Source organism: Myotis brandtii, unplaced genomic scaffold, assembly GCF_000412655.1.
Source record: "Myotis brandtii unplaced genomic scaffold, ASM41265v1 scaffold1423, whole genome shotgun sequence".
NCBI lineage: Eukaryota > Metazoa > Chordata > Mammalia > Chiroptera > Vespertilionidae > Myotis > Myotis brandtii.
In genome coordinates, this window is record NW_005355087.1 from 1140302 (window position 1) to 1162892 (window position 22591).

The window sequence follows — 22591 nt, forward strand, 5'->3', positions numbered from 1 at the left end:
GTGTTGGGTTGCTCTAGATAGCCCTGGCAGGTCTGTCCTGGGGGCTGGGGTGGAATGAGCACAGGTTGCTCTGGGTCGCACAGTCAGAACTTCCCTGTGGCCCTGAGTGATGTGTGCACTGGGTTGCTCTGGGTCACCACTCCTGGGCTTGGGTGAAGTGGGCATGGATTGCTCTGGGTCACCCCAGCAGGGCTGTCCAGGGGGCTGGAGTAGAGTGGGCATCAGTTTCTCTGATTCGCACAGTCCCTGTTCTCCTGTGGCTCAGAGGGAGGCGTGCTCTGGGTTGCTCCAGGTCACCCTGGCATCAGGTCCCAGGGTTCAGGGTGGAGAAGGCACCGGGTGGCTCTGGGTCAGGCTATCAGCACGGTTCTGGCATCCAGGTCAGAAGTGGGGCATAGGGTTCCTCATGGCTTGCACTCACTGCAGAGTTTTGGAGCTGAATCCTAGGATGCTGGATCCCAGTGGGCTAGTGAGGAGGCCTGGTGCTGGAGCTCATTCTGGTGGTACGTGCTCCCTGCGATGTCTGGGAGCCTGCTGGGAGGTACTGCGCTACTCGCTGCCAGGGCATGGTGGTTGTTCCACATGGGTTATGGCTGGCAAGCAGTATTCTCTAGGCATCCTCTGCCCTTCCTTATTGGAAATTGTCTCCTCAGCTGTCTCTAATTTGTTAATTCAGGGTCCATGTGTTGCTTATTAACAATACCCTTTGACATGCCAAAGAGGTTGAAAATAACCTTTCATTTGGTTTATCCAGAAGTGATCATGTTGCTTAAAACCATTGCTAATCAACAGAGCCTAGGGTCAAGGAGATGCCAGGAAACTCTTAGCCTCTGCTTGGGATCTTTCATAACAATCGAGTCTGTGTTTGTTTACATCACTGTTATATTAATGGATTTCATATACAGCATGATATTAGAATCACTGGGTTTGCAATTATTTTGTTTATCATCCATCTTCCCTGTGAGAGGACGAGGTTCTTGAGGTCACAGACTGTGTTTTTGTCATTTCTGAGACTGCTGTATCCATTGTAGTGCACAATAGGTGTGAGCTGAATGAAAGGGGGCATTGATGGATGAAAGAAGATGGTGCAATTCATTTCACTCAAAATATATAGACATTTCCAGAAAAGAATGTTTTTATGGCTAGTGTTTTACTTATTTATTTGTTCTACTGTGCTGTTTATTCTTACAAATAGATATGTAGATGTGGACTTGACAGTCTGTGGCATTTTGATTAGCAGCTGTACTCATTTCATTGTCCTTTTTCTTCAGTGTTCTCTACCCAAGTTCTGATAATGGAGTCCTTTGAAATAAAGCAATTGGGGAGGTAGCAATGGACTGGGATGGAGGATCCAGGCTTTGGAGCAGAGTGATGGTATCAATATGCAGAACCCAAGGTGGTAAATTTGATAAAGGGGCCTAAAATTAGAAGAAAAAATAAATTAAAGATAAAATTTAGATATTGTTTTTCAAATATCACCCTTATTCCCACTTTGTAATAAAAACATATAAGCTAAGATAAGGGTACAGGATTTGAGGATAAATATGTTTTTGGTGTTAATATGATTGTGATGTCAAAAAGATTTTAAAAAAAGGGTGGGGGGAGAGAGGGAAATCCAGTCAGAATCCTATTATGCTAAGGGAAAAACCCATCTATTAGGATATTGTAGATGCTAAATATTTCAAAGCTAGGAACATGGAGCAAGACTCTAATCTAACTTTCACCTTACCCCAATCCCAACCCAAAGCTGCCTTGGCTGGAAATGCAGGGTCATGGGGCAGTGACTAGCCAAAGAAGGTTTGTGAGGTTTGTAAGGTACCATTGGGCCCCACAGGTCCTCCCTGGGAGGAATAATGACTATGGGCCTCAGCCTAGGAGCCAGAGATCTTGGATTCATATACTGAGTACTCTAGCACCATGTGGTCTGCAACAAGTAAGTTAATGTTTGGTTCCCCTCTTTTACACACCACGCTCCCCTCTCCACCTCAAATCCAGCAGGAGCAATATCAATACATAAAGCAAATTGGAATTAATATTAGAGTAGACAGGAAGCTGTGTTCCTATGGGAATATAGAGGAAGAATACATGCATTTTTCCCAGGAGGAATTCTTGGGTGACAGTGGAATTCCATGAGACCCCAGTGATTAGAATCAATAGAAAGATTTCTGGCAACAAAGCTGGTTACAACTAGAGAGAATGAACTAACTCTATGCCTTTGAGAATTACTATATTTTCAGGTGTGTGTTTTGACATTAGCTAGAAAATTTGATTTTTTTTCTGTTTTTATTTATTTACTAGAGACCTGGTGCATGAATTCAGGCATGGGTGGGGTCCCTTGGCCCCTGCCAGGGATCAGGGCCTACCATCTTGCATAGTCCCGATTGGGGCCGGCTTGCAGGGAGGAGGGACTGCGTACCACGAGTCATCACTTACTAATTATTTTACTAAACTTACTGGTATCTATGCTCTTGAATTTATTTACATCTGTTGTTTTATATGGTAAAAGTACTATAGCTACTGCATATCTTTTCTCAAACTGAAATTAAGTGACATCATGCTGAGAGCTTGAAAGCAGTGATGGTGGGAATATTTACACCATGGGAATTGGCAAACACTACAATTAGGGCTTCTCTCCAGCCCCCAGCTAGGTAAGCATTTTTCAGCACACCATTGGCTTTGACCTATGTGACATCAGAGTTTCTTTACTTCATCCTTTCTCATTGTGAGAAATGAGATTTGTTTAATTCTTCTCTTTCAGCTGTCATAGTGGTTCTGAATTTGGGGGTATGGTTGGGAGGAAAGGAATACACTGAGTTATGCATTTTTATCTGTCTTTTTCTATTAGCTGGTACAAATTGGTTTCAAACATTTCAGATTTCAACTACATTCAATTTAATCTTTGATTCTGGTATTTTATAGAGACAGAATTATTCTGACTCTACCTCCCTGGCCCTGACGGACTTTCCCTCTCCCCTCCCCCAATCACAGTAATTCTAAGGTCTGGCTAAGCAAAATCACCTGAGAAGTTATTCAAATTTGGAGTCCCAGATCTGTGACATACCTACTATCAAATGATGGTCGTTGGTGCCAATTCAGTGCCAACAGGAATCTCCAATTTGGGGTGTGGTGAAGAAGGAAACTTTAATCAGTGCAAACAGCTCAATTGTGATAGAGTATGGCTGTGAGAACAGCACAGCTCAATAGTGTTGCAGCTTAATTATGAAACAGCATGGCTGTGGAACAGCACAGCTGTGAAGTGGCACTGGGCATAAGCCGGCTCAGCCCAATGTTGTACCTCAGCCAGGGGTTGCCACTTGGCTGGGTCTTATAGGTCGACCTTTTTCGAGCTAGCCAATTTTGCTCAGCTCTGGTTCACACTGGTCAGTGGAAACAGACAAATTGGTTTCAAACATTTCAGATTTCAACTACATTCAATTTAATCTTTGATTCTGGTATTTTATAGAGACAGAATTATTCTGACTCTACCTCCCTGGCCCTGAAGAACTTTCCCTCTCCCCTCCTCCAATCACAGTAATTCTAAGGTCTGGCTAAGCAAAATCACCTGAGAACTTATTCAAATTTGGAGTCCCAGATCTGTCACATACCTACTATCAAATGATGGTCGTTGGTGCCAACAAGAATCTCCAATTTGGGGGGTGGTGAAGAAGGAAACTTTATTCAGTGCAAACAGCTCAATTGTGATAGAGTATGGCTGTGAGAACAGCACAGCTCAATAGTGTTGCAGCTTAATTATGAAACAGCATGGCTGTGGAACAGCACAGCCATGAAGTGGCCTTGGGCAAGGACCCTCTCAGGCTAGACAGCTCGATTCCACCCTGCTCTGCTTCACTGCCCCACTCTGCCTGTTCCGGACCAGCGAGACATCTTCAGTGTTTCAGCTTCCGCTGGGGAAATGCAGGCTTCAGTAGAAAGAGAAATTGTGCTTCCTGAGCCAAGGGGAACTGATTTATATAGTGAGGAGTCCTTGCTCCTGGTCCCGGATTGGTCTGTCCTTATGCAAACGAGGACTCCACATTATTATAGTTTTATGGTCCACAAGGCAGTGTCCTGATTGGTCAGGATGGAGCCCATCTGATTGGTCAGTGAAGATGCTGATGGAGCTATAGCTGTGCAGCTCAGATTAGCTAGGGAAAGCCTCAGTCCTATTGGTTGAAACACAATTCCAGGAACTCCTTTGCTGGCTCAAATGGCAGAAACACAGTGCAGGCAGGCAGTTCAGTGCAGGTGTCTCCCTGCAGTGCAGTTTGCGTGAGAGTCCCAACTGTTTTTAAAATTTGAGCCCAGTTAGCCACCAGAAGCCCATTGTAGTAGGTATCTTCTTTCTTAGGGTCCACACTACTAAACTGGGATTCTTGGGGTGGGGAAAACTCAATGTGGTATTTTGTAAGTTCCCTTGGAATTTTGATGATTGTCCCGTGCACGTGCTTGGCTGCTCCTGTGGGCCCTTGCTGCCCAGCTGTGGTGCCACCCGTGCCCTGTTTAGTTGAGCTGCTGGGCCCTGGCCACAGTGCATGGAAGCCTTGATTTGTATGTTTGGCCTCAAATTCTCATCCTGAGAAACTTAGCATTCGGCGCCCAACTCTTTGCCTCATGAACTTGTTCCTCATACCAGGGCCTGATTTCCTGAGCTCACTTCTATTGGAGCCTAGGGTCCTGCCTAAGGAGACAGCTCTCTGTAGTGCTTGGAAACTAGCAGGGGATTCGGGTGTGCGTGGTTTATTTCCACGTTAGCCTCAGTTGTCTCCTTTCTCAACGATAGTTGCCCATCTCTGGGGATTGTCAGGGGGGTTCTGCTTCTGGGAAACACCAGGCTTGGTTCCATCTTAGAGCCTTTGTGTTGTGCTATTCCCTCTTCCCTGGAACTCGCGTCTCCTAAGTCTCTGCATGGCTGCCATGTTTTTGAGATTTGGGTCAATGACAGAAAGACCAAGTGTTCCCTCCCTGGAAAGGCTTTCCCTGGTCATCAAGTCTGCTTCCCCACTCAGTCTACATAGCTTTGCCCCCAGCCCCATTCATCCTAGCTGTTTACAGTAGGTTATTTTCATCCCAGCATGTATCATTATCCAAATTCCCCTTGTGTCTTGTTTTCTTAAATATTGAGTTTTTTACATGAGAACATTAGCAGGACTTGCCTGGACATAGTAGGTGCTCACTTGTTAAATGAATGCCTCTCCAAATTGTAATATAAGTATTTGATGTGCGTGTGAACCCTGGGTTCCCAAGTGATTCATCTGTTTTTCTAATCATTCTTTCCAGACCTCACAGATGTCACCACGCTCATGACAGTGATTCATTGCCGAGATAGTACTGCCGTTTGGAACAAGGGAAGTACAATCTGCAGCTTCTCATATGCATTCGCCACCTTTCATTTCCAGAGAGCTTACAAGGACTTGATTCAGCTGCACCTATTTGTTTTGCGGGTGAGTAATCTGTGATAGAATGTTTCAATTAAACATGAGAGTAATGTGAAACAGGCTTGATGGGCTTTAGGAGACTCCTGTTTCCCCCTGTTTTGTGAGTTCTATCCAGGGGCGGGTTTTGGCGGGATGATGGGGGTCAGGGGGCTATGCATCACTCTGTACGACACCAGGAGGCCAGACATGCGTGTTGGAAATGTTCATCCCGTCTGATCTCACTGGAAGACATGGAATGGGCCTGACTAATGGCGAAGTGAGTTTTACAGATCTGTGGCACGGAAGGCCAATAGTTTGGCAGTGAAAGCTGTCACCCTGTGTTTGCAACAGTCTCTGCTCAGGCCGGTGCTGGAGCAATAATCCAGCAGAGTCTCTTGGTGCCAACAGTGCTCAGACTGTGGTAGTGCATTGAGGTGTGGTTTTGCCTGCCTAGAGCTCATGGTCTAACACAGTCAGCTAAAGGCAGGACTGTCGTGCGTCTGAGTCCTGCCAGGCCGCCTGCAGTGGGCTTGTATTTTGAAATGATAACATGCTCCAGCTTTTCTCCACAGTGATTTTCAAATTGCTCTGTCTTTCAGGGGCAGGCTAGGACTGGAGCAGAGGCTGGGACCAGGGATGTAGAGAGCAGAGTTCTGAAACTTCTCTAAACTCCACTTTCAGCAGGAGCATCTCATTAAACAAACACATAATTTGGCCTTTCTAAAAATAAACTATTTTGGGTTTAGATTTACAGAAAAGTGTGAAGTAGTATGCATGAGTAAAGTATGGTTTCCTCTATTATTAACATCTTACATTAGGATGGTACATTTGTTACAATTAATGAATCACTTGAATGCGTTTTTATTAATGAAAATCCCTACTTTATTCAGATTTCCTTAGTTTTTCCTTAATGTCCTTTTGTATGACAGTATCCCATGGAGGATACCGCATTGTGCTTAGTGGCCATGTTTCCTTGGGCTCCTCCTTGCTATGATAGCGTCTCGGTCTTTCCAGTTTGAGTTTACCTTGACTGTTTAAGGGGATACTGGTTAGGTATTTTGTGGAATGCTCCTCAATTAGAACTTTTATGATGTTTTTCTCATGATTAGACTGGGGTTATGGTTTTGAGAGGAAGACCACCATTTTCATCAGATGAACATGACTTATCACTGTTGATGTTGAATGTTGACTTTGATCACTTAGCTGGGGTAGCATTTTGATGTTTTTTTTTTAATCCTCACTGAGGATATCCATTGATTTTCATTGATTTTTAAAGAGAGGGGAGAAGGAGGTAGAGAGAGAGAGACACCAGGGATGAAAATCGAACCTGTGGCCCTCTGGTGTGTAGGCTGACGCTCTAACCACTGAGTTACATAGGCCAAGGCAGCTGGGGCAGTGTTTTTAAAGTTTCTCCATTGTGGAGTTATGTTTTATTCCCCCTCTCAATACTGAACTGTTTGGAAAGCAGTCACTATGGGTAGCCCACGCTATTGAGATAAGATTTATGCTTTATCTCCTAGAGAGGGCTGCATAGCTGCATAAATTATTGAAATGCTTCTGCATGGGAGCTTTGGCTTTTTTTTTTAACCTCCATTTACTTATTTATTCAATTATTTACATATCCATATGGACTGATAAATATCTATTTCATTTTTTGGGTTATAATCTAATACTATGTTATTTAATTACATTTGGATTTTTAAAGATTTTATTCAAACACAAACATCTGCTGTCTAAAATGTTAGAAAACTGTTGTTCATAGTTTTTAAAAATCCTTCCCTCTTTCTTTTTTAAAAAAAATATTCTATTTATGCCTTAATTTATTTGGGACAATGAAAAGCAAGTTACCACTTAGGATTCAATTATGCTTTTATTTATTTATTCTTTTGCAGGAGTCAAGTTAAAATATAACTGTTTAAGTTATTTTTTGAGTAAGAGAGATCAAAGACATTTTACCCCTATTGTGAACTGAGCGTGCACTAAGTACTTTCAATTATGGCTGAGATCACCTACAGTGAGATTTATATTTCATCTGTCTTCCTCAAATTTCTTAGGAAGTGTAACAACATACGGGGGTTTTGGAATAATTTTTGGCCTTCTTCCCCCTCCCCCCTGCCCCCCTTCAGATTTTCCTTAAATTAAGTAGAAACTTTGAAAATGCTACCCAATGTACTCTTCTTATTCGTAGCACTGGGAGAACGGTAACTTGTTATAGGAACCCCCGTGTCGGTCTTCCATCCTCTCTGTTTTCTAAAACAAATCTTCCCCGTGCAGTTCTTTTCTCTCTACTAAAGAATATAATAAAATAAATTGTATGCAAACTTACATTTCACCTATTTTTAAAACATCTACAAGTATAACCTGTAGGAGATCCTAATGGGCTCATTGACCTGGCTTAAAATAAAGGGGAAAATATACTCAAAATATTTAGTTCCCTCTACTTCCTTTAATGTTATAGATTCGTAGCACTGGGAGAATGGTAACTTGTTATAGGAACACCCATGTCAGTCTTTCATCCTTTCTGTTTTCTAAAACAAATCTTCCCCATGCAGTTTTTTTCTCTCTACTAAAGAATATAATCAAATAAATTGTATGTAAACTTACATTTCACCTATTTTTAAAACATCTAAAGTATAACCTGTAGGAGATCCTAATGGGCTTATTGACCTGGCTTAAAATAAAGGGAAAAATATACTAAAAATATTTAGTTCCCTCTACTTCCTTTAATGTTATAGATTTTCTTTTGTATTTCATGAATTAATTCTGTTCTAAAATCCTGTGCTTTTAGGTGTTCTTGTTTCTATGCTGTTTCTCACACAGAGAAATACTTGAGAGAGGGATTTTAGTTGCAGGCAAGTCCCTTTTTATGTTGTTGAAGTTGTGGGCAATTACCCTCAGGGACCAGATGACCTGGCCATTTGGGACAGAAAGATGCTTGTGAGTCAGGTGTTGGTTAGTGGCTTAGTGTGTGGCGGGTGACCCAGGCAGCCCTAGTGCTCTGATGCCCCATTAAGGCCTCAACCCTCCTAAAAGGAGGATGAGGCCCATTCCAGCATGGCTGACTCCATAAGCTGACAAGTAAACTTGGCCTATGGATCAGCTCCCAGGAGAACTGTGTAACATGCCCAGAGCTGGGCCTTGAGATCTGGCTAGACAGGCCTGAAGGGTTTACTGTTGCAATTAAATAAAGGATACCAGTATTAATTTAGGACGTGTTGAGAAGTCATTATTGCATTATATAGTAATTAAGCACAAATTAAGCATAAAGAATAAGTACTTAATTGACTATAATTAGAACATTGTTTTTCCTGATGCCACCCAGGATTTTATTCTCTAATTGTTTATTCTGTGGGGGAGGAAAAAAATAATTTTATAATTATACTAACATGAGACAGATTAACAGGAGAAAATATCTTAAAGTTCATTAAGCAGGTACATATGGGGGTTCCATAAGATCATGAGGCCCGAGGACAGATGGCAGAGTTAAAGCTTCTATGTCATCTTGAACTCAGGAGAAGGGAGGGATTGTGGTTTGAAACTCAAAGGGCAGGTAGGCAATTCACGTGGAGATAGGAAAGCAAATATTTGGTAAAGAAATGTTTGTTGAGCCACCTTTAACAAGGGACATCAGAGGACTTTAATCAAAGGGGCCTTGCTGGTCCTCCCCGTCTATCACATACTAGTTCATAGTAAACTATAGTTACCAACAGTGATATCTTCCTTCCTGGAACAGGTCCTCTATCTAAACTCCTTTAGGGAAGGTCAAAGTTTCTTTCTGAGTCTTCTGTTTCTTAAAAATAACCACTTAAAAATAATCAATATCGCAAAGGCATATTTTAGGATGGCAAACGCTGCTTCCCCTTAATTCGCTGTCTTAGACCCTTAATCTGATTATTTCTATGCAGTAGAAGTTTCTTTTTTGCTTAATCCTCATCAGAGGATATTTTTCCATTGATTCTTAGAGAGTGTGGAAGGGAGGGGGAGAAACAGAGAGAGAGAAGCATCGATGTGAGAGAGATACATCGATTGGCTCGAAGCCGGGACCCTTCAGTCCTCAGTGCTCTATCCACTGAGCCAAACCAGCTAGGGCATAAAAGTTTATTTACACCCTGATTGCCTAAGGCAGTGGTTCTCAACCTTGGCTGCCCATTAGAATCACCTGGGAATCTTTTTAAAATCCTGATTTCTGGGCCTCATCCTCCAGAAATTCTGTTTCTTTGTTATGGGGTGGGGCCACAACATTAGTAACAAAGAAACAGAATTTCCTGAGGATGAGGCCCAGAAATCAGGACTTTAAAAATATTCCCAGGTGATTCTAATGTGCAGCCAAGGTTGAGAACCACAGGATGAGACCCAGAAATCAGGATTTTAAAAAGATTCCCAGGTGATTCTAATGGGCAGCCAAGGTTGAGAACCACTGGCCTAAGGCAAAGGACTCAGGGAAGCTAGGAAATTTGTGCATAATTTCAAATGACCATAGGTTTGATAAACAGGAATCACCAGAAATGAGTACAATTTTTCTTCTTTGTAATGGCACACAAACGAAGCTGGGTCTGGGGCAGGAGGGACAGGTATTGCTTCAGATAAGGGGTTCTTTGGTCTTGGGTTCCTCCTCACCACAGTCCCAGAGCTGATCTGGAGCAGGGGAGCTATAGCTCTGGGGCCGAGAGGACGGTGACCATTCAGCTGATCATCTTTAGCCCTAAATTAGCCTCTGGGCTCACCAGCCTCCCTGGAGCCTTCTCATAGCCTGGGCCTCAGAGGACATTATTTCCCAACACAGCGGCTTGGATTCCTTCAAAGTATAGATCCACTGCTTAATGCTGCAAAGATGAGTTTAGAATTACGTTAGTAGAAGATGTTTAAGTGATCTTAATTCACTGAGCACAGCCTCATCATTTCACCCTGTGTTGCATCCCACAGCAGTTTAACCAGGCCACTTTGATCTTGTCTAAACCACTGTCCTGCCATTGCTGATTACATGGCAACAGGACAATTTGCTTGTCTAGGTGAGTGTTACTGGATTTAGTGGCCTGAGCCCTTTTTCTTTCCCTTCAAAGTTTCCATAGATTTCACATTTTAAGGGTTAGTGATACTTACATTTATCTATCAGTTATCTATTGTTTTACAAATGAGCTATGAAACATTGGGAAATAGGTTTGAAAATTAATCTCACAGTGACACTTACAAGGAAGAACGGCTCTTGAGGAGTAATAAGCCTCTGAAAAGTCTAAAGTTTGAGAGAAAAAGAATAAACCCTAAAAAATGTAGCCAACTTAGTCAATTTTAAATAGGAGGCCCAAAATAAATAAGTGATAAATTTAAAAACTTATTGCTATCAGTACCTGCCAGCTTTCTTCTTCTTCTTAAGATATTTGCATATGTTTGGTTAAAAGCTGCTTTAAAAACTATGCATTCAAACAAAAGACATTCACAAGATGGTATAATGTGTTTTTAAAAAGATGACCTTCTGAGTTTGCCTCTAAAACTATTCTGTGATTATAATTTCCTATCACAGTGAGTCCTGTCAGTGGCCAATTACTCTTCAGTTCCTGCAGGCCTCTCCTTCATACAAATAGGGCTTCTCTGAGTCAGCCCTCTTGGCCAGCGTAACTAATTCATCCTCTTTGAAGTTACAGATGGAAAATGACCTGACTTGTTAACTGTACAGTCTGTCATATTAGGCAATTTAAGCGCACTAACTACTCCACAAAGCTGCTTATGCATGAATTTAAATGGCCTAAATTCACTATGGGGAGCTATGGACATGCTGGGAAGAACTCTAGTGTGCTATTAGGGATAACCCACGTTCTGGTTTTGTCTCTGCCACTAACCTAGTGTGGCCCTGGGCAGTTTATTTCCAGATATCCCACGAGTGCTCTTCTCTGTTTCAGGTCCTGCTCTGGAGCTGGGCTGAATTAACCTTAGTCCTCTTTAAATTACTGTCCGCGGGAGATTTAAGGTCTAGTGCAGTGGTTCTCACACTCCACAGTGAGTCAGAATCCCCTGGAGGACTCCTCAGAACACAGAATGCTGGGCTCCCTTGGGGTGTCTGGGCTGGGTGGAGAATTTGCATATCTGACAAGTCCCCAGAGGAAGCTGATGCTGCTGTTTTGGGGGCCCTGATTTGAGGACCACTGCAGTAACTACAATTCAAAGATTGAATGCTGTGAAATAAGTACGAGTAATGTGCATTGGGAAATGGTGTGGAGAAATGGGTCAAGAGCATAATGAACAGCTGGATATCTGAGGAGCTCTAATGGAAGAGGGAGAGGTTAAGCAGGATCTTGACAAGCGGGTAACACCTTGACAGGTAGGGCATTTGGGGGAATGACACCATCTCGATCTCATGATGGGAGGGAGATTGCAGAATATATATGGGAGCAGGGGTATAGTCTAGTACAGGTGGAATGGAGGGTTGGTATGGAGGAAGGGACTACGAGAAACACGGAATTGCTAATGAGTGAACTGGAGAGTCAAACTAAACACGTTCTTGGGTTTTGGCAGCAAGCGGACAGCATGATCAGAGATATGCTTATGAAGGACACTTCTGGCATTGTGATGGATGACTTGGGAAGAGAATGCGTGCTTTCTGGGGAGCTAGTTAGGAATTAGTGGGGCGTCCAATCTGGAAGCATGGATGGCCTGAAGAAGAGCCTGAGGTGGGGAGGATAGAGTTGTGGGATGGATCTGCACAGAAGCCACAGATTTGGTAGTTGATTGGCTCCTGGGGATGAGAGAGATGGGAAAGTTAAGGAAGACCAGGAGTCTAGTCTGAGTTGTTAGGGAAGAATGGTGGTGGCAGGATTCCCGGAGGGTGGGTGTGAGAAATAGATCAGAGAAGAAAATGAACCTTTGGAGCCTTGTTTCTTTAGGTCTCTTTTTGTATGCTTGTAGTCAGTGTTTTGAGGGCTTTTGCTGTCTGAAATATTATAGAAAATGTTCGTACAAAAAGTAAGGATATATATATATATTTTTTTTCAAGCTCTTCTTCATTTTGTTTTTAGTTCTCTTAGTATGTCAACTTGGTCTTCTTCCCATTTTATGCATATGAGCATTTTTTTTTTGGTTACATGTTCTATGTATACACCTTAAATAGCTGTAGCAAATATTTTAAACCACTTTCATTCTCCATCGTAATAATCATACCATTATTAAGACATCAGTGTACAACTTTGCTCCCCACTATATTATAGACTTCTTTTGAGTAAAGAACACATCTTGTTCATTTTTGTCTTTCTGCGTTTATCCTAAGTGCTTGTATAAAGTGGCCCACAAGTGTTTGAGGAATTGGATTGCATCATAGTGAGAGACAAATGGCTCAGGCAATAAAAAGTAAGTTTAAAGGGAAATGGAAATCCATGAGTCTTGGGAGATAAAAAGAGGAAACAATTAATTCGGTAGAATTTTAGGACTAGAATAGAGATATTCATGGACACTTTAGGAAACAAAAGCAGAAGCCCATACAAACTAGGAGTATGTGTTCAGCTCTGTCTTAAATTAGCCATTGAAAACCTTGGGCCAGACCTTTCTACTCTGGGCCACAATTTCCTCAACTTGTAAAGTTGTGGTAGTAGTAATTTACAGATTTTTATAACTCTCTGCACACCCTTTTGGAGAGAATTCCGGGTGGAGGGAACAGCATGAGCAAAGCATTTGAGATGGGAAGGAGTATGAAGCAGGAGAGGGGATGGAGGCAGGCTTCAGAAGGCCATTTTTGCTAAAATAAGGAGCTTGGACTGTATCCTGTAGAGGGTCTTGTGCCAGGGAATGCCATCTGGGGAGCAGGGGTGAAGGACCAGGGAGGGTCACATGGAAGGAGATGTTACGGAGCCGGTCATTGCCACAGGCATCTGGTTGCTGGATCTTCTTGGGAGAAGTCTTATGAAATGCATCTCAGCACAGTGTCCCTGGAGGATAAAGGGGAGAAGCTTTTATCCATGTCTTTCCTCTCTTTAAGTAAAGGCAGCCCCACTTTTTAGACTGTGCATGTCTGACTGCCAGGCAGGTTCCTGTGGATGCCACGGGAGGCAGCATCGGAGGAGCCTGGGCTAGAGAGGCCCTGTTAGGTTGCCCTGGTGTGAAGGAGGCTGGATTCTTCATGGAACTGGCTGCCATAGCAATGGAAGGCATACAAGGTGAGATTGAGAGGATTGCAAGTAGGGCATAAAAGGTGGCTGATACAGAGAGCTATTGAGGGATTTTTAACAAAAGAACCACCTAATCAAATTTATAAAATGTTGTGCCAGGAAATGTTTAGCAATCAGCTCTCCAGAAAAATAAATGTGTGTGTGTGTGTATATATATATATATATATATATATATATAGCAATGTTGTTTTGTTATAATGTTGATGAGAAAAAAAATTGATCCCCAGCCAGGCCACTGTCTGTGCAGAGTTTTCACAGTTTCCCCATCTATGTGGGGTTTCTCCGTGTGCTCTAGTTTTCCCCCACATTTCAGGGCTGTATATGTGGGGTGAACTGACGTGTCCACATTGTTCCAGTCTGAGAGAGTGTGGGTGTGTGTGAGCGGTCCTTCGATGGAAGCGTGGGTCCTGCTTTGTGCCCTGAGCTGCCAGGAAAGGTTCTGGGTCACCCTGGACCCTGAACTAGAATAAGCAGGTGGAGTAGGATTTTCTTACTTGTTTATATTAATCTTTCTTAAATGTATGTGTAGCTCACATTTATTTCAGTGTTTAATAGTAGGAGTGTTTGGCTCTTTATTTAGAAGTGTGGTGGTGTTTTGTGGCAAGAAATACGCCGTAGGAACTTGATCTTGTTTATATCAATTAGCTTCTGGTAAAACTGAATTCATTGTATGTTGTTTCACTTAAAGTTGCAGTGTCCAGGAAACTACTGATGACATTGAGGACACCCTCTATGTATATCTATTATAAATTTTACTGATATAAAGGATGTGTAGCACACAGTTTACAAATAATAATAAAAGATGCAATACTCTATTGTAAAGTCCATATAACTAATTGGTTCTGACAGGTTTCTGTGTGTGTTTTTTTGCTGAACCCTTATATTCACAGCCAACCTGTGGTTACAATGGACAGATGAAGGTAGTTGATGCTTTCTTATCACAGTGTGGCGTGAGATGAAAGTGAAGCAATGAAGGCGCATCCCAGCACTTCACTTGTTCACTAGTCGTCTTCTTTCTGAATTGGGTAGTACTAGAAGAATAGTCCCTTAACATTTTGTTTTATTCACAACAGAGCCACTATAGGCACCACACATTTTATTTATTAAGATGTTTTCCATCACTTTTGTATGCCTAGACCAGTGGTTCTCAACCTTCCTAATGCCGCGACCCTTTAATACAGTTCCTCATATTGTAGTGACCCCCAATTTCATTGTTACAAATTGAACATAATTAAAGCATAGTGATTAATCACAAAAAATATGTGATTATATATGTGTTTTCTGGTGGTCTTAGGCGACCCCTGTGAAAGGGTCGTTCGACCCCCAAAGGGGTCTCGACCCACAGGTTGAGAACCGTTGGTCTAGACCAGTGGTCGGCAAACTGTGGCTTGGCAAACTGCGGCTTGCGAGCCACATGAGGCTCTTTGGCCCCTTGAGTGTGGCTCTTCCACAAAATACCGACTTCTGCGCATGGGCCACAAAGTTTCAATCGCACTGTATGTGCGCGCCCGCATGTGGTATTCTGTGGTATTTTGTGGAAGAGTCACACTCAAGAGGCCAAAGAGCCGCATGTGGCTCACAAGCTGCAGCTTGCCGACCACGGGCCTAGACCATCAACAAAACAAAAATCAAGCTATGATTTCTATGTCAAAGTCCTCTCATTAGGGCTGATTTCAAGTTACAGGGAATTGGGAAGAGAGGCGTAGTAGCACAACATTACACAGCATTTCCTCTTACAAGTAACAGACATAAGTAACCATAAGCATAGATGTTACGAAAATGTACTAAAGTAATAAAGAAGTGACTAATTTTGAGTATTTATGACATTTGGGTTTAATATAACTTATTTCATTATACGTTTATATAGTTTCATTTTAAATGATTTCTATATTCAATAACTGATTCATAAAAGTCCTAAAAATTTACCAGTCAGTAAATTTTTGAGAGGAGCCAGCCCTGCACACTACTGGAGTTATATTTCAGGAAGGTCACCGCTAACAATCTGTAGAAATGTTTGGAAGGGAGACAGGAATGTCAGGAGGCAGGAAAAAAGCACCTGAGCTATGTTAGGGGTGAACAGTAGGAGACAGACAGGAAATGTCTTCAGGCCCTGCCAGCATTAGGGTTGAAATGAAGTCAGGTTAATAGAGATAATAATGCACCTTTCACTGGTTTGTGTTCTAACGTGGATATGTAGGACCTTTAACAAAAGTCTCCTCCAAGTGCTCTTGGAGAAGGAGATATCTGACCTGTGCTTGCAGAGCCCTGCCCCCTTTGCTGTCTTCCGCTTTGGCTTCCGTGTTGGTGAGCACAGGCCAAAGGGGTTTGAAGGGGAGGCCCCACCTGCCATAGCTGCAGGTGCCTTTCTGGGGAATCCGATTTGTGCCAAGGAAGCCACTTGCCAGGCCTTGCTCTTCCAAGTTTGCAAATCTGGGGGGTGGAGCTCCTGAAGGAAGCTGGAACCTACCGTATGCCCCACAGAAATTTGTCTCTTGGCGCCCAAAGTTGCTGTTTGTTTTTCCGTGACGCACAGAGGCAAGGAGGAAGACAGCCATTGACGTTTCTTCCTGTTGCAGCCTCAGGCGGTCTAGAGCAGGGCAGGGAAACAACCCCGTTCCCGCTCCAGGCTTGGCCCCTGGAAATCACAGCGGTCTCTGTCTGGAGCTCCCCTTCTCCCCTTGCAGATCAGCTGTGCAGATGGATGAATGCCCGAGGGCCAGGAGTCACTCCCAGAGCGTATGACTTTCATCTGGGGCTCACCCAACCCTCACTACTCTCAGTAGAAAAAGAAGAGGGGGTAGGTAGAAGGGTAGACGTGCCCTCTGGGTGCTTGGTGGAGCCAGTAACTGAGGTGTGGAATATGGAGGGTGGCACATGTGTGGCTGGGCTGTGGGAAAGGGAAAGAGGATGGAATTGAGATGGGAGGCGGAGAAGTTTAATCATGTTCCATTTTGAACTTGATAGGTGTCTGTGGGACAGTTCAATGGGTTCTGGGCATTCAGGACAAAGAGGGGAGAGGGCTTGAGAGTCATAAAGTTGTTGAAACCATGAATGTCTATGAGACTCCCTCCCCAGGAGGACTTAGGATGAGAGTCAACAGGTAGTCTTGCTAGAGCTCAGAACGCCAAAGAGCACCAGTGTTTAAGGGATGGTGCCAGGGTTAGGAGCCCAGGAACCAGACAGAGAGGAATGTCCAAAAACTCTGAAAGGAAGGAAACAGCACAAACAAAGGAGCTGAGGCACAGCATTGTAGCTCATACTGGGAACAGTTTGGCCTATTGTGTTTACACTTACAGTTTCCCAAGTTTATCTACTCAAAGCTATGATTATGTTAACTTCGCCTTCCTTCCTCCCTCTAAAAGCAGGAGTCAAAGACACTGCAGTATCATAATGACCCAGGGTTAGAAAGTCATCTGACACTTGCACCTGGTCATACTTTGATCCAGGCTTTTATAGTTAGTATGAGGAGAAAGCAAGTTTGCTTTAAGCTAAAGGTATGGGAAATGTCAACTTTTTACTGTTTGATGTTTCTTTTTTTAAGTTTATCTTTATTGTTGAAAGTATTACAGATGTCCTCCTTCCCCTCCTTCCCCATTGATCCCCTCCACTCTGCTGATGTTTCTTGTGTTTTCCATATTAGTCACTGCATTTCCCCCTTGGTCACAGGCCTGATGTTATTTTCTCTCATAGTTGTCAGTTGCCTGATGCATCAGGCAGTTTTTCACCATGATGTAGTGACACAGTAGAGCTCAACCTGGCAAGGGTACTGCACAAGGGTGTGCCACTCTTGGTGGTTATGTTCATGCGCACTCAGAAAGCTCAGTGTTACTGAATCAAATTATAGGCTTTGTAATGACCATGTGGTTTGCATTCAGCAATATATCTATATCTATATATATAAAAGGCTAAGTGACCGACCGACATCCATCCAACCATCTGACTGACCAACCAGCTGGTACATATGACGCGCACTGGCAATTTAAAAATAAACGTTGACTCACGCATGTGCGATACATATAAAGCTCTCACTGGCGCCAGTCACACACATGTGTTTCGATCTGTCATTGTTGATAGTGAATTTGGTTGACACTTCCATTATAATAGAGAAAGGAATAGCAATATTAAAATATTTCTTCTAATTAATTTCAATGTGCACAAATCCGTGCACTGGGCCACTGGTATATATATATTCTAACACTTCTATATATATGCCCCAGACATGCTCAAGAGTTATTGGTTTGGGAGGAATTAGATGACTTCAACATGAAAAGACTAGCCTATATGAAGAGATAGTGGAGTGAATTTTCTACAGCACAAATTTGTCGAATAAGTGGATTTGGATGTGACCACAGTCTGCCATATGAAATTCTATTCCATGGGAATTAAAGTTAGTGGCTTTGTGGAGGCATTTATCACAGACTAAAAACTTTTCTCAGAGTCTTTTGCCAAAGCATAGAAGCATGGAGACATAAAGATGGGCTTTTACTGTGACTGTCTGCCCAGTGTCTAATCCTCTTAAACACTTAATGTGTCATAGCGGTGAAATGAAATACAGCCATTCCTTAAAATGTGGCAACTTAGATGTGTTAATCTACTGCTAAGAGACTAGGAGAACTAGAGAAAACAGTCCTTATATCAGCTAGGTTTTGTGTCTAGCTCCCAGGATCAGAGCCCCCCGGGTGGCGGCTTTATTTATCATGGAAGAGTAGTCTGAAGGAGGCAGTGGTGAGCTGGCATGGTAGCTGCAGGAATCGCCAGGCTCTCACCAGATCTCTAGTCTGCCATCTCCAGGACATCTCCGTGTCTGGGACGGCTGCTGGAGTTCCAGACATCATATTTATGTTATAGGCAGAAAATGAAGAGGGAAGAAGAGCATGCCAGCTCCCTTTAAAGGGCCTGTCTCCGAATTCTAACACTTCTATTTACATCCCATTGACCAGAGCGTAGCTATATAGCCATACTTTAAGTATATAGCCAGGCATTTTTAATTCACTCAATATCTCTATATTATTATAAATCTCAGTTTTTGAAAAATGAACTAACCCACAATCTTCTGTTTTCCTAGTCAATATTGCAAGAGACTAGAAGAGAGCTCATATAAGAGTGAGTTTCCTTGGTGTTTTTTTAGATGTTTCATGCCACAAGGTCTTTCTCTGTTTTCTTACCAGTAATAACTATAACATGAGTCAGCCAGGATTTTTACCGTAGAGACAGTGCCAGGAGGTTATATAGATTAAGGGATTAATCTATTAAGGAATTGGCTTAACTCAATTGTGGGGCTGGCTAAGAATGCTTGAAATTCGTAAGGCAAACAGTCAAGAAATGAATGGCATGGGCAGGCTGGAACCCCAAGGGCAGGAATAAAGCTTGGAGTTTCTAAACATAAAGAGGGCCTGAGCCCTCTTTTAAAGCTTCTAACTAATTACATCAGTCCCATTCAGTATAATTTCCCTTTGGACTTATGAAAGTGAACTGATTACATCTGCAAATTTCCTTCAAAACAGCAGTAGATTAGCATTGGATTGAGTAACTGGGAAAGGTTGTGTGTAGGCTGCAGAATGGCCTCCCTTTACTCCAGCTCTCAGGAGAGAATATTCCTGGAAGTCAACCCTAACAGGAAACAGGCAAGAGGGAATTCTGGGGGATGTATTTCAGCCCAGCCACGCTGACACTTCACAAAGCCATTATATAATAGTATGACTTGTCACCTAGAGTAAAAACAAATCAGTGTTTCTTTTTTTAAAGTATAAATTATTTATATTTTATTTCAATATCATTGTTAAAATATCAAACTACAATATTCTAACTACAGTAGCAGTCTGCAAAATACAACTTTATTATTAACTTTAAAGAGTGATTTTTTTTTTTTTTAGTGAGCATGAGTCAAAATTTATTTAATTCACTAATGAGGGAACCAGCACAATTTTTTTGAAAGACAGTATATACAGGTAAAGGATGAATGCTGAAATAATATTGGTAGGTTAGATGCAAAACTGGTTAGTGTCTGATAGGTAAAAATCTTTGGGTATTTATTTAGTTTTTTTTTCCCATTATAGTTCACATTCAATATTATTCTGTATTAGTTTCAGGTGTACAACATAGTGGTTAGATAATCATATACTTTACAGAGTGATCCCCCTAATATTTCAAGTACCTCCCTCCCCCCCACCGGCCCATACATAGCTATTACAATATTCTTTTTTTCCTCTCCATTGACCTCTCTCCAGCCATTCTCAACCCCCAGCACATGCCCTCACCCCCTAGTGACTGTGTCCGTTGGTTGATCTCTTACTACCTTCTCCCCGCCAACCTTCCTTCTGAGGTTTGACAGTCAGTTCAATGCTTTTCTGTCTCTGGATCTATTTTTGTTCATCAGTTTATGTTGTTCACTGTATTCCACAAATGAGTGAGAGCATGTGGTATTTATCTTTCCCCGATTGGCTTATTTTGCTTAGCATAATGCTCTCCAGATCCATCCATGCTGTTGCAAATGGTAAGAGTTCCTTCCTTTTTACAGCAGCATAGTATTCTATTGTGTAGATGTACCACAGTTTTTAATCCATTCATTTGCTGATGGGCACTTAGGCTGTTTCCAAATCTTAGCTATTGTAAATTGTGCTGCTATGAACATAGGGTGCATGTACTTTCTGATTGGGGTTTCTAGTTTCTTGAGATATATTCCTAGAAGTGGGATTACTGGGTCAAATGGGAGTTCCATTTTTAAATTTTTGAGCAAACTCCATATTGTTTTCCACAGTTGGCTGCACCAGTCTGCATTCACACCAGCAGTGCATGAAGTTCCTTTTTCTCTACATCCTCGCCAGCACTTGCCGTTTTGTTGAGGATAACCATTCTGACAGGTGTGAAATGGTACCTCATTGTCATTTTGATTTGCATCTCTCAGATGATTAGTGACTTTGAGCATGTTTTCATATGTTTCTTGGCCTTCCTTATGTCCACTTTCAAAAAGTGTCTATTTAGGTCCTTTGCCCATTTTTTGATTGGGTTGTTTATATTCCTTTTGTTAAGTTGTATGAGTTCCCTGTAAATTTTGGAGATTAAACCATATTGGAGATAACAGTGGCAAATATGTTCTCACATGCAGTGGGTTTTCTTGTTGTTTCATTGATGATTTCTTTTGCTGTGCAGAAGCTTTTTATTTTGATGTAGTCCCATTTGTTCATTTTCCATCGCCCTAGGTAGGAACTGTATTGGTAAAGATATTGCTATGACACATGTCTGATATTTTGCTGCCTGTGGTTTGCTCTAAGGTTTTCATGGTTTCCCGTCTTACGTTTAAGTCTAAAGAGTAATTTTTTAGAACAATTGAAACATATAATACAATCACATATTAAGTGCTTAATATTTATTTTGCATTGAAATTTATATTGCTGACATGATATAATGAAAAGTTGTGCAACAGAGGGAAGTAGATAAGTAAACAATAAGTGAGAAATTTTATTTTAAGTCATTTTGATAGTATTGAAAACCTGAGAAAAGTTAAGAAAATAAACTGATAAGACATCAACAATTTAGTTTGGCTTATTTCCTGTATAACTTTCCTATGACTGCTCTCACAAACTACCAGAAACTTCGTGGTTTAAAATAACAGAAGTTTATTCTCTCGCAGTTCAGAGTCAGAAGTCCAAAATCAGTTTCATTGGACTGAGAGCAAGACTCAGAGCAAGATGTCTACAGGACTGCACTCCCTCTGGAGGGTCTAGGGGAGAGTCCTTTCTTTGCTTCTTCCAGCTTCTGGTGGTTGCCATCAACATTAATCAGTGTTTCTTTATTTCTGACATTCTGGCAGGTGGTGCTCTGATGCTATGATTGGTAGTTGAAATGAAGAGCTGGTATTAATTATGCATTTTAACTATTTTTTTCTGCTTTGTTTCCTTCCCTGTTGATCAAAGATGGCTAAGACTTTATTTTTGATGTTTTTCTAAAAAATACAAGTTTTTATTGATTTTTAAGGAGAGAAACATCACATCGGTCAACTGCCTCCCACATGCCCCCTACTGGGGATCAAGCCCACAACCTGGGCATGTGCCCTGACCTGAATTGAACCAGTGACCTCTTGATACATGGGATGATGCTCAATCCACTTAGCCACAATGGCTGTGCTATTTTTGATGTTTTTATTAGATAAAGAAAGAACTTTAGGGCTCATCAGCCATTGTGAACTCATCAACGTTAACAGAATTTAAAAATTTGCTCTCAAATCTAATAGTAAGATGCCCATTTTATATTTTTTAATAGCACAGTTCTTTTCTTATTTGTACCCATTTTCTCTTGTTTATACAGAGATACTAATGCACCCTTTCATTCTTTTTTTTCACAGTAGGTGTTTATTATTATTACTAGAGGCCCAGTGCACAAAAATTTGTGCACTCGGGGTGGGGGGGGGCGTGTCCCTCAGCCCGGCCTGTGCCCTCTCGCAGTCTGGGACCCCTTCAGGGGAGGACCACCTGCTGGCTTAGGCCCGCTCCCCAGGGGATTGGGCTTAAGCTGGTAATCAGACATCCCTCTGGCAGCCTGGGATGTCCATTTGCCAGCAGGGAGCAGGCCTAAGCTGCAGTCGGACATCCTTAGCGCTGCTGAGGAGGCAGGAGAGGCTCCCACCACCACCGCTGCGCTGGCAGCCGTCAGCCTGGCTTGTGGCTGAGCAGAGCTCCCCCTGTGCGAGCGCACTGACCACAAGGGGGAAGCTCCTGCATTGAGCGTCTGCCCCCTGGTGGTCAGTGTGTGTCATAGTGACCAGTCATTCCCAGTCGTTCTGCTGGTAGGGTCAATTTGCATATTACCCTTTTATTATATAGGATAGAGGCCTGGTGCACGGGTGGGGACCGGCTGGTTTGCCCTGAAGGGTATCCCGGATCAGGGTGGTGGTCCCGCTGGGGTGCCTGTCCAGCCTGGGTGAGGGGCTGATGGGTGTTTGCAGGCTGGTCACACCCCCTTCAGGGTGGGGGTTCCCACTGGGGTGCCTGGCCAGCCTGGGTGAGGGGCTGATGGCTGTTTGCAGGCTGG

The 22591-nt window shown here is 42.5% G+C and overlaps 1 protein-coding gene across 1 annotated transcript in view; it reads left to right on the top strand.

Annotated features, from left to right (window-relative positions):
- Nucleotides 1-22591, top strand: part of PLD1 (phospholipase D1, phosphatidylcholine-specific) — a 220151-nt gene that overhangs the window by 30909 nt on the left and 166651 nt on the right. Inside the window, exon 2 of the mRNA XM_005860878.2 lies at nucleotides 5278-5441. The gene's annotated coding sequence lies outside the window, so the exon portion shown is untranslated. The remainder of the gene's footprint in view (nucleotides 1-5277; nucleotides 5442-22591) is intronic.